This window comes from Diadema antillarum, unplaced genomic scaffold, assembly GCF_040938485.1.
Source record: "Diadema antillarum isolate AM-2024a unplaced genomic scaffold, OU_Dant_1.0 seq00000376_RagTag, whole genome shotgun sequence".
Lineage (NCBI taxonomy): Eukaryota > Metazoa > Echinodermata > Echinoidea > Diadematoida > Diadematidae > Diadema > Diadema antillarum.
Genome location: NW_027271375.1, coordinates 1,515,255 through 1,526,473, shown reverse-complemented (window position 1 = coordinate 1,526,473; position 11,219 = coordinate 1,515,255).

Sequence of the window (11,219 nt, the reverse complement as noted above, 5' to 3'; positions counted from 1 at the left end):
TGGGGAGAAGGGATGTAGGGAGAAGGGGTGTAGGGTGGAGGGGTGTAGGGAGGAGGGGTGTAGGGAGACGGGATGTCGGGAGAAGGGGTATAGGGACGAGGGGTGTATGGATGAAGGGTGTATGGAAGAGGGGTGTACTGCAGGGAGGAGGGGTGTAGGGAGGAGGGCGTATAGGGAGGAGGGGTGAGGGAGATGGGATGTGGAGAGAAGGGTTGTAGGGAGGAGGGGTATATGCAGGAGGGGTGTAGGGAGGAGGGGTGTATAGAGTAGGGGTGTAGAGAAGAGGGGAGTAGGGGTGAAGGGAGAAGGGGTGAAGGGAAAAGGGGTAATAGGGAGGAGGGGTGTAGGGAGGAGTTGTGTATGGAAGAAGGGTGTAGGGAGGAGGGGTGTGTGGAAGAAGGGTGTAGGGAGGAGGGGTGGAGGGGTTTAGGGAGGAGGGGTGTAGGGAGAAGGGGTGTAGGGAGGTGGAGTGTGTGGAGGAGGAGGTGCTGAAAATAGGATGGGATGTGGGGAAGTAGGATGGAAAGAGGAAGAAGAAGGAAAATGAGGAGAGAAAGGTAAGCTCCCACTAGTGTAGCAGAATTTAGCAACAGAGAAGATGTGACATAAGATGAAGATTATGCCCATACTCTTTAGCCTTGAAAAAAAGTTGATCGGGAATATCCCTTTTGTGATGAGAACTTGAATACCTTCAGTATACTTGATACTGTAATCCCTCTTTGCAGCTCCAAGAAGCTATACTAGGATGAAGTATGCATTTCTTTGAAACTGAGTCTTCTTGAAATACTGAAGGGACTTTTTCTGTACCAACTCCAGGGAATGCTGCGAAAGGAGGCTAGCAATTCTTCCCGGAAATGGAACACAGGGTCCTACCAACTTCCAAGTTCTTGCCCTATGACCCAATGACCTTGCAGGGGCATCGACTTGTGTGCAACTGAGATGCCAGAGCTTTAACAAAATGACAACATGACTGTCATTAGAGATGCAAACCCAATTTGTCAGTTGACAAAATTGATGTGGCATTAACAGAGACTGATTAAAAAAAAACAGGGTCTGACAGAAGAAGCATTAAAGCCCTGACATACAAGATGTTCACACAAGTAGGTTTATACATCAATGTTTCGAGTGTTAGAAGAGCCATCGCTACAAAAGGAATGTAAACAATGCCTCTACATCATGTCTTTTTTTTTAAACAATCTATTTTGAAGGATGAACTGTTTTGATACAAGTCAGAGATCAACTGATGGAATTAAAGAGAAAATCCAAAACTAAAATGGGATCAAAGTTGAAAGATGATGATTTGGGGGGAGGTCATTCTGAGGTCACGATGGAGGGGGGCAAACTTTGGTAGCGCTGCAAAATTACGCTGTAGTGGTGAGTCATGTAAGTGTGGGACCAGTGGTCTAAATCTGGGTACTTAAAGTTGTCAGGAGATATCACCCACTCCTTGGCAGGTCCTTCTCTGACTCATCTTTTCTCACATCTCTGGTGCCTTTTCCACCCTTCTCTCCATCTCTCCGTCCCTCCCTCATTCATTCATTCCCTCTTTATCTCTCATCCTTATTCCTAGCCTCGAGGAGAGTGTGTGATGCCAGTAGTTGAAGATGCCTAGAGCACCATTTACTCGGTAGACCAGAGTGATCGCTAGGGTTCAAAATGTCGTGTCATTAGCATTTACTCTCTTGGTGTGCATGGGAAGTGGTGGTAGGATATCGCCATGCAGTAAGGCAAGCTATTACATCTGTTCTCGTTGAAGTCTCGTGCCGAGTTTTATATTCTCGTCGTATTTGTAGAAGTGCTTGCAATGTCCTGTAGGAAATAACATGAGGGTGCAGTCTTTCAAATCTGATTTTGTGAGCTCATGGGCAGGTCCCTTCATTGTGTGCAAACATGGCTGGCGGATGTCTAGGGAGGATTTTGAAGAAGAGGAGGAAAGGGAGGAGGGAAAAAAAAAATCGATGTCTTGCTTCATAGATGTTGAAAGCAGGAGCGGAGCCAGATGAATGCAGTTACCGTGTGCTGTGCATAACAGGTTCCTGCCGCACAAAGACCGGAGTGGGGGGATCCAAACATGCCAGTACGGGGAGCGTGTGCGCTGTTCCGACTGTCTGATCAAAAGTCATTTCCCGCGAGAGAATGTAAGGGAGAAAAGAATATTATTTGCTGGCAGCACTCGCCTCTTTCCCCCCCCCCTGTCTTTTATCGGTTTCTGTATGGCTGCTCCTTTTCACCCCACGGAGTCTTATCCACGGAGGTCAGGCATTAGGTGTATTTGCAGACATAACAATATTCCCCAGTATTTTCCATCACCGGAGCTGGAGCCAGCGAGCGGGCAGGCAAATAAGATCAGTGGAGACAAGAGCCTCTCTTTATTGGTATGCCACGCTGGGAGCTATGCAACGCCTGATTTGACTAACGAAGGAGCGAGCGAGTGCACCAAATACCCCAGCTATGTCGGCGAGGCTACTATTATGTATGCCTGCTGTCTGCTGCTCTCCCCACACACTTCTTCTTGTGTTGGCGGTCGGTCTGTTGCTCTCTCCCCTCATCTCTCCCTCTCTCCCTCTCTCTTGCGCCCTCTTAGCCGCCTCTCGCGCCCTCTCCTCAGCACAGTTCCGCTTGTTGTGATTCTCATTTTACTCGGGCACGCACCAACGGAGCACGGGCCTTTAAAAGATTGAGAGCTTGCGTGACTGCCTCGGCCTTTTAGCGCACGCGGGCAGCAAAAGCACCGTGCCCCTGTGATGGATTTGCATTCAGGCCAGAATTGCTGGTAGAGTGGTGGGAGAGAGAGAGACAGGGAGGAGGAGGAGGAGAAGGGGGATGGGGGGAGAGAGGGGGAGTGAGGGGGAGAGAGGGATGTAGCGCCACCAATGCGGCTACTTGTGTGGTTTGCTCGGTTCGGTTGGCTGCTCTGGTGGTGCGGAGGAAACGCTCCTTCGATGGATGGCTAAGGGGGGAAAACTTACCGGATGATGGTCTCGAGTTGGGCACGCTACCTCACTCTTCCTCTATCTCCTTTTTACTCCCCCCCCCCCCCCCCCCTCACTCAGGAAGACTTGTTCCCTTGCCACTAGGCCCAAAAGGCATGTGTGTAGTTGGGGCTCTGGGGCTGGCTGTATAAATATTCTGTTCTTCAGCTCCCTTTCCCTATTAATAAAATCAGGAAGCCATATGTGTGCTTGTGTTTGAATGTGTGTGTGTGTGCACGCTTACACTCAAAATATGTGCATATGGAAGATTTCTGCAGGCATACCGATTACTACAAGAGGTGTGTAGTAACAGTGGAAAATCATTCCAAATGGACTGATGACGCATGCTTGGATAGCCAATCTGTCCAAGTCATTAAAATTGGCAATGATTAATATAACTTTTGATTATGTTTTATTATGTAGTAAATGCATCTCTAGATAAGAACTGGATGAAAAAGATATGTAGGGGGTAATAATCATGAGAAGTAATGACCTCGGCAGTTTGATGTTGCTATGACAGTATATGTGGATTACAAGTGTGTGATTTATCTGAAGAAGAAAGGTCAGCTTTCAATGTGTCTACATACATACATGTAAAACTCAATAAAACTTTAGATGCTGCCTTTAAGGAAGTGTATAATGTCCATACTCCCTCCCCTTGAAGTAGATTCCGTGCCATAAACGTTTGGTTTTCATTAGTTATGTCCACTCTTGATTAATTGATGTCATCAGCACTGCTAACATTGTGTCAACAGATAATTGTATTCTAGTTTGGTTTATTGGAGAGTGACACCCCGTCTCTCGATTACCGACTTAAGGCTTTTATTACCCCGTGCATGGTTTATTAATCAGCCCATATAGGATAATACACTAGCGTGACTGATAGTGCATACAATGGCAGTAACATGATGCCAAGGGACTAAGCGAAAGCTATACTCTCTGGCTAGGGCCCTTTGTGTTTAGACTGAGCGGGAGATAAGCTAGACTGAGGTTGGTAAGAAAACAAGAGACAAGGGTCCGTGGGTGTGTCTGATTCGAGCTGTGATTTGAGAGTGTCGTTTTCCCTGAGAGGGGCAGTAGACACGGTTTTCAACTTGGAGGTTTTCTCATTTTGATATCAATCCACACGTACACACACACACACACACACACACACACACACACACGTAAGCACAACGCTCACACTCACTCACAAACACACACATGCAGACGAGAACCATGAGGGCAGCAGACAGAGATTATGTGGGTCTATCCCGTGATTTTCTGGCCTAATTAAAACAGGGCGCAAATTGACATTCGCTCCAGAAGGAAATGATTTTAGTGTGATGTGGTTTGCGCAAAAGTATGCACTTAATTAAATGCACTGAGTCATGAAAGGGACGAATTTCCCATTTCGTGCTTTGCGACAACATGCAGACAGGGACCATGGATATGAGTGAGATTGAGCTTGTGTGTTCATGCTCTGCTTTCAATCCTTTCGTTTAGCAGAAAAGATGGAAACTGGATGAAATTCAAATTCTACTGATTGAAATGTAAATTTGGAAATTTCTTATTGATCATAATAATTGAAACAATTTTTTGCAATGTTCCCCCTTTTTCTTTGTATTTTTTAATGGTCAAATGGATTGAAATATTCATGATTTCCATTCATTATCACCATCTGTTTGATATTTCATTTACAGCTCAAATTTCCAGCATGCAAATAGAATATATACGGATGCTCATCACATTGTGAGAGAGAAAAGGATTCCTGGCCAGCAATGATTGCTTAAAAAGAAACAGACGATCCTGCCTAACCAGTATTACAACACTACCTATGTTGGGTCCCTGAAATTATATTCTTTTTCCTTTTGCAAATCGTGGCTTGATTTTCTAATTACTTTCTCAATCTGGTGGGATAAAGAGACTTCATCGCAAGAAAAAGTCAGCTTTGCGCTGAAACGGACTCCCCGCGCTTGCCAGGGGATATGTTTGCAAGCGCAGAGCTACCCGCAAATTGCGAATTGTGCCCATGAGTTTACGGGTGAGCCGTGGAAAGGAGAGCGTTTGGCCGTGTACAGTGTACATCATCATTTCAACTGGGACTGAGCACAATTGAAATTATGATATCAATTTTCAGATTGATTGCTCTGAAGCAGCTGGTTTTCATGCTGCTCTGTTTTTTCTCCCCCCCCCCCCCCCCCTCCGATATGAGGGAAACCGGGCCTCTTAATTCATGTTTTATCTCTCCCTATGGGCTGGTGTATTGGAAAGGTCTTTTCGTCTCCACGCTGTACAACTTGTCATGCGCCTTGTATCGTAGCTGCATTCACTTTGTGCACTGTAACATGTAATGAGACTCATCAGGGCTTGTCCACTCTTTTGTCCTACGAGTGGAACGGTGCCGTAAAAAAAAAGTGTAAAAATATGCATGCTGGCATGTGTGGAGACCTTCTATTCTTCCTCTTTTTTTGTTATACCCCATCAGTTGTTTATTGGAGCACATCCAGTGTATTAGTTTAGTCTCCAGTATGATGTGAAATGTATCAGAATTGGTCGCTCGCACAGAGATGGACGGATATTATTTCTGGGACAGCATTCTAAAGCTGGTAGTGTACTGATGTATGAATGTATGCAATTATAAGTTCTGTTTTTTTTATCCTGTAGTCCATTATCTGTTGGACTGAATGCCCATGCGGGAAAATACATGATAATCCACAAATTTTGTGAAGATGCAAAGAAATTTTTAGTACAACTTTCCCTAGAGATTGTTTATTGGATTATGTATACACTGGATTTATGAATACTGTATAGGAAAAAGTAACACTTTTTTTATTGAAGAATTCTCTGTAGATATTTGCATTTGCATGGTAACAGCTACACATGCAACACCCTGCACTTATAGTATGGCATTTTCTGAGAGTGATTTTATCTGCAATGCAACCCTCGTAGGCAGAGAAAGAAAATCACACAGACAAGTTCATTTTCATATAGATGTCTGGAAGGATCTTATGCATGTTTAAAACTGTAATTATTGTTAGCTGTAGTATAAAGGCAATGACAGCGCACTGATGTGATGTTAAAGGGGCTGCATCAACGTAGGCAGCTTATTTAATGCAGTTTGTCCCGTCTGTTCAGCCCACATCCTCTTCTGTCCTGTTTGCTGTATTGGACGACTCAGTGTCCATCCACTAAGCTCTGTCCCATGCCGCATGCTTGCCGATGTCCGGTTGGACAAGCGAGAGGGATTGTAATGAGGGGATCTTCGAGCTAGGAAACTGACTCAGGGTCCCTTAAGCTTTCGCCGATCTCTCTCCCTCTCTATCTAACTATCTCTCACCCCCTCTCTCTCTCTGTCTAGTATGTATTTCTTTCTCTGTCTCCGTGACGGTCCAGTCCTTGTTCCCCGCTTTCGTTTCTCCCCGGTTTACTCCGCCACGTTCTGTTTGTTTTCTTTCTTTTTTTTTGAGTGAGGGTAACTGCCCCTCCCCCTTTCTTGTGCGCACACCGCTGCCCGAAACTCGATCATCGGTGAGACCTTTAGGGCGTACCGTGATGGGGGCGATTCGCGAGTGGAGGAGTTCCCAACCGTGCGGCATTATCATGCATGGCCTAGTGGCCAGTAGGAAAATACGGGTCCATCGTAGCATATTGATTGTGTCCAAGCGGTAGCGAAAGCAGAGCACTGGACCATTTTGGAGGGGAACTGGGGGGGGGGATGGGTTGAGGTGCTTGACCAAAAAGTGGGGGTGGGTGCATCTACATTGTACATTAGGGCCTCGGCAATGCTCCGTTTGTTTGTCACCTTCTGTAAATGTGCATCACTTTGGATGCACTTTTGATTGCGGCTGGAGGGGGTATTTTCAGCCCCCATTTTCAACATGCCCCCTTTTTACAGATGCTAGTCATGTTGAAAAAGGATATTATGTGTAGCATCTGATATCATCGTTGGATCTCAGTAGGCTAGAACCCAAACTCTCTGCCTGGTCCCCTCAGTCAGCATAAGCGATGATAATGCATGCGACGGTGAAACCCCCGCAGCAAATCACTAGTGGTGGGCGATAAATGCAGGAATAAACTTTACCGAATGTCCATTTCTCCCGTCGACCTCTCCTTCTTCCTGTCCGTTCCAGTTAAGAACTCTTCAAACTGCGTCGGTCAGAGCTCCGCCACTCTGCATCTGTCCATCTGGCTGTGTTCCCCTTCTCCCTCGTTTTCTCCACGCCACCCTTCAGACGTGTGATGCTGCCATTGCATGACATTCTGACGAATTCACCCCTCACCGTGGGCATGTCTTAGGAGCTCATTTTGGCAGAGGAATCTTCAAACACGTTGAACTGGCTGACGACACACGCTTGCTACAAAGCCAGGGCTCCTTTCTGCATAGTATTATTACTAATCATGTGCTGGGGGGCAGGATTAGGGGAATTCTTTTTTTTTTTTTGGCCCCGTTGTTCTTTCCCCCTCGATTTTAATCCTGCCTTCGTGTGAAACCTTGGTTTTGAAGTTGTGTACGTGTAGCAGTGAAAAAGTGTACAGTGTGGCCTCGGCATTAGTTTACACATCACTGGAGAACCTTGCATATTTTCTCCCTTCAAGAGCTTTCGCAGACTGAAATTTTATGCTAGGAAAACTTAGCTGTGTCACAATCCCCAATGCCTGTTGAGATCTCTTAGAGCAAGAGTAAAAGGGGAATGAAACCCCAAAATGCATGTGGATTGAGTGAATGCAGCAATAACAGTGGAACACATCAGTGAAAGTTTGAGGAAAATCAGACAATCCGTTAAAAAATCATGAATTTCTAACATTTTGATGTCGCCATGGCTGGATGCGAAGACTACTGCAGATCATGATGTCATACGGAATGTGATATGAAGAAAATGCAAAAGAAGATTTCACAAATTTGAATTTTTCATGAAAGTACACATTCCCTCTACTTGTTACTTGTATTGTATGTCAAGGGTAATATTATCCCCCTGCTAGTCTCATGCTCTATCATTGTGCTAGAAAAGTGAAAATATGTTGAAATTTATAAATATTTTCTTTAAATATTGTTTTCCATATGTGACATCATGATCTGTAGTAGTCTTCTCATCCAGCGGTGGTGGCTCCAAAACGTTCAAAAATTCATAACTTTTGAGTGAATTGTCTGATTTTCCTCAAACTTTCACTGATGTGTTCTAATATTGCTGCATTCAAGCAATCCACATCATACTTGGGTTTATTTACCCTTTTATCGATAGGAGATATCTCTGGAAAACCTTGATTTGCCCGACAAAGAAGCGCACAAATACATGAAGTTATTATACAAGTGTATCAAGATTTATGTTTATAATATGCAGGCTTGAAATGTTACTGACAGATAAAACAAAACAAGAATGATTAATGATCTGATGGATTCACTGCATAATCTATTCTGTAATAAGTTCAATATGAAAATTAGTGTAATTACTGAAGTTGTCAAAAAGTGATCTTTTTCCCTCAAAAGTAATATCAAACACTCTTTCCTTCCAGCAATTAATTTGTAATTGAATGTCATGCCATGAAGTATCTTAAAGTACTGGTACATGGACATATATCACACCAGTTTTGCTCGACGGTTGTCATGTCGGAAAACGTGTAAAAATTGTATGCGTACGCCTTCCTGTCTGCAGTCTGACCTGCTTTTGATTAAGGATGGTTTGGAATGAGCATTGTTAATCATCTATTGTGACCAGCAAACAAAATGATAGCCCGCATAGCATAATTTATGCAAGCCTGACGGACCCATCTCTCCACGGAGTTTGCATTTCTGACTTGAAGTGGAATGTCTTGAATGATTTATGAATGATTTTGATTCTCAGGAGTGTATATAATGCAAGCTTATGTGCTGTGGGGGAGGGTGAAAATTTTCTGTGCAAAATGTCACTTCATTTCTAAGTGCATTCACAGTAGAATTGCTGCGGTATTCAATGCCACATTTTTTTTTCATCACTCTCATTGGTAAAGTACCACGGTAGTGGACACTGCAGTAACCCACTTGGTACTGTACGCATTCATGAAATACTGTGGTATTTCTGGTAAGCATTGTGTATGCGCATATATCTCTAATGGGAAATAAGCAAAATGTATCATACACGCTGTATCACATGAGAAGTAAACTGCTGTCATATTTTGTAACACAATTTATACTCAAATTTCGCATGAGTACGTCCATTTCATGCAAAGTTTGAAAAAATACTGTAAGTACCACAGTATTTTGCAATGTATTTTGAAGTGGGCAATCTCACAATAAGTGGGGCACATAAACGGGACATTCAGGCTGCAAATTAAGTTTTGCTAATTAAATACCATTTTATTATTTTCATGTAGCGAAATATGTGTTCTGCCATAATCAAAATGTGAAAAGATATGTTAGGACCACCTTTTCTTTCTACTGGACCTTGGATCATCATGTTCACAAAAGTGAAGGTATGTAACATGGACAGACATTGGTCCCCTTCAGCAGTATATCTTATTCAGAATTTGAAAGAAGCTGTAATTAATATTTTCAGGTACCATGTACAATGAAAGCAAAGTTGAATATTTCCGGGGTATGTACATTATTTTATGAAATATTGTGAAATGTTAACATTGATTAGTCATAACATTATTTACATGTTTAGTTTAAATTCTCTATTAAGCCAATGTGGAAAGCAAGGGCCTTTCAAAACAACTTTTGTTACTTTTTATACTGTGTATGAATTACTTAAAGTAAATGCTCTTCATAGAAATACAATTGTTTAAAGTTACAACACAATGTTAACCATGTGGTCAGGGAGCTTGTGTCATTGAAGGTACAAACATGGACAGACGTCTGTCCATGTTCGTACCTTCACTTGTGTAATGGCTCAAAATTTCTAACAAGAGACATCTGTATGCTCTGATCTGCTAATGGAAAAAAATTATTACATGAAATGAAATTATTTTGACCATGTAAAATTACATCACCTGAAGGATAATAATCATGAGGGGAATCTGATCTTGAAGGTACGAACATGGACAGACGTCTGTCCATGTTCATACCTTCGTCTGTCCATGTTCGTACCTTCACATGTGGAATCATCCAATATTTCTTATTAAAACCATCTGAGCTCTCTAATCTGCTAATAAAAATAGTGTATGACATGAAATAAAAGTATCCAGATCATGTTTAATTCTATTACTAGAAAGATGTCACCATCATCTGTCAAGGAAGGTATGAACATGGACAGACACATGCGTTTACTGTACAGGTTGTCTGTCCACACACGAAAAAATTAATTCACACATATTTTTGAATGATCCACAAAGGAAAGTGATTTCAGACATTGTTAGTATATGATGTCTTTCTGAGGCCATAAACCTTGATGACTCATCTTTCTGTATTTTTTATTAAATCTTATATTCAATGAAGGTACAAACATGGGTGAAGGTATGTAACAAAGTGGACAGACAAGTTTTTGGCTACTGTCAAGTCACGGCAGAAACTTGTGGGACTTCCCTAGGGAGTGGAAGTATACTGATTATGTAGATGCTGGCCTGGCATGTCTTATGAATCCAAGCAACTGCACTGATATGGCTTATTTTTCAAAAAATGAGTCTCCTTAAAATCTGTTACATACCTTCAAAAAGTGGACAGACAAAGCAACACTTAAGTTTGATTGCCAATTGCATTAAATTTGCTTTCAAGCTAAGCTAGTTTTGGTTAAAACATTTCAACTTATCCCGTAATGAAACTACTTAATCACCAAAACTCTCTTTCTGCCCACTGGGAACAAAATAAATTAACAGGTGAAGGTATGTAACGGGATGGACAGACATGCCTATATCATACAGGCTATAACTGAAATCCATTTTCATTTAATAAATGAAGTAAATCTGAAAGGTAGAGACATTTCTTATTGCAAATCTGATGTAGATTGTACAATGGAACTGTTCTGGATTCAGTTTCATTGCTAATTTTTTTTAGATTACTGTTTAGATTTCTGATACTTAAAATGTCCCGTTTTCTATGCCTGTTTTACTGTCTAAATTGACGTTTAATGTGATATAACAAAAAATCCGCCCATTGAATGAACTCAATGTTATCTATACTATATCTCACACTTATTCTTTTCAAGAAAATATATTAACATAAGGAGGCAAATCTGAATTACTTTTATCATCAAAGCTCAAATATCAAAAGTGGAAAAGGGAATAGTTATTGTGGGATTGCCCATGTGTATTTCATGTGGTGCATTTGTGTTCCCAAAATTCTGCAGTTAATCA